The sequence below is a fragment of the Trachymyrmex septentrionalis genome, unplaced genomic scaffold (assembly GCF_001594115.1).
Source record: "Trachymyrmex septentrionalis isolate Tsep2-gDNA-1 unplaced genomic scaffold, Tsep1.0 scaffold80, whole genome shotgun sequence".
Taxonomy (NCBI): domain Eukaryota; kingdom Metazoa; phylum Arthropoda; class Insecta; order Hymenoptera; family Formicidae; genus Trachymyrmex; species Trachymyrmex septentrionalis.
This window is the reverse complement of record NW_017305988.1, coordinates 923,424-925,030: the sequence shown is the minus strand read 5'-3', so window position 1 is coordinate 925,030 and position 1,607 is coordinate 923,424. Positions and strand designations below refer to the sequence as shown.

The following is a 1,607-nucleotide window of genomic DNA, read 5'->3' as shown; positions in this document are numbered from 1 at the left end:
CATGTAAATTTTTCTCATTCATTAATAAAACTACAATACAATATATAATAAGTTTGATTAATCTTATTGAAGTGCATAGTAAAAATCTTTAAAATATTGTCTTATACAGCTACCATATTTTCAGGGTAAATTTTAAGAGACAATTCTGTCCATGTATTATTATTATTTTTAGTTGTACACGGAAAGAACAATAGCTTTTTGTTGAAGTATCTAAAAATTTAGCTAAATCTGAAAATGATTTAATATCAAATAATTATACAGAATGTTCAAACTGATTGTTAAAATGTTAAAACTTTTTGCAGCACTGTCATCAACACTTAAATGTTCTACATAATTTGGATGATTAAATAAAATTATTTTCAGATCTATATAATTTTTAGATACTGTAGCAAAACCTTTCTTTTCATTTGACGATGTTAAAAAACAAAAAAAAGTATTGACTTTATATTGACTTTATATAAAAAAAGTAAATCTTCAAATTATTTTATTTGAGTAATAGCAATATCTATTATTGTATTTAAATAATTCAATGAAATGGAAGTAACGTAACATTTTAAAAATAATTTTAAGACCTTTTCTGTCTGTGTAAAAATCACTTAAGTTCATCTTCTTTTTAATCTTGATTGCTGCCAACCTCCAGGTATCCATCACAATTTATACCAGTTTAAAGATTTATTAGTATAAATTAGGTATAATTCTAAGTTCCATAATGTTTTACGATATTCGAGTTTGACACGTATCGCTTAAAGATAAAATTTGTTAGCCGTTCACTTTGACCGACAAAAATGAGTAATCAGAAGTAATATTATTTTCCATCGATACTTGCCCTGATGAACAACAAGAACTCCTTATAGGTAACGTCTATATTTTACGTTTTTCTATGGTTATAGTCAGCGTAAAGTACAGCTAAGAAGATATTTGCAATTAAAGCTAGAATAAAACACGTGCGGTTTCGTTTCAACGGTTTTGCATCAACGTCGTTCTAGAAAGTCGGCAGCGCCGAGAAAATTGCTAGGATACTTGACCGTTACGGTTAGTCTCTTGCGGATGCAATCCATTTCTTTGATGCATTGTCATTTTTATCTCAACATAATCGTCTCTGTGAATCTTTTACAACACTGCCCGTTACACTATTTTATATGCATGCCAGTTCAAATTACTCGGCTGTAAAAACTGCCTTTTTCAAATTAAAATTATGTTCGTGCGAAATGAGCCGAGCATAACGCCGCTTGAACGTCCGCTATACTTCGAATTATGATGAATTTCTCGCAAGCTAACCTATTTCTTCGCCATACCGTTGTTTTCCTAATCACCGTTACCGGAAAATCCGCGCAATTATGTACAATCATCTCATGCACATTGTGTATCTGCGATGTTTTAAACTTACCGGTATTCAGACGATTTTGACGGCTTAGCATGTTAGTAATCTGTAATTAGAAACAAGAATAATCGTTAATAAAGCTTTCTATCTTCTGGTAATGATGCGTGGAGTACAAAATAGTTTAGTACGTACACTTGCTTCGTGTAGCACGTGCATTTTTTTTTTTTAACTATACACTATTATTCTACGAAAGTATCTCTTATTGAAGCACACAGGGGGGGGGGGG

The 1,607-nt window shown here is 31.1% G+C and overlaps 1 long non-coding RNA gene across 1 annotated transcript in view; it reads right to left on the bottom strand.

Annotated features, from left to right (window-relative positions):
• Nucleotides 1-583: 583 nt before the first annotated feature.
• Nucleotides 584-1,607, bottom strand: part of LOC108754690 — a 65,094-nt gene continuing 64,070 nt past the window's right edge. The window contains exon 3 of the long non-coding RNA XR_001939728.1: nt 584-1,427. This is a non-coding gene — a long non-coding RNA (uncharacterized LOC108754690). The remainder of the gene's footprint in view (nt 1,428-1,607) is intronic.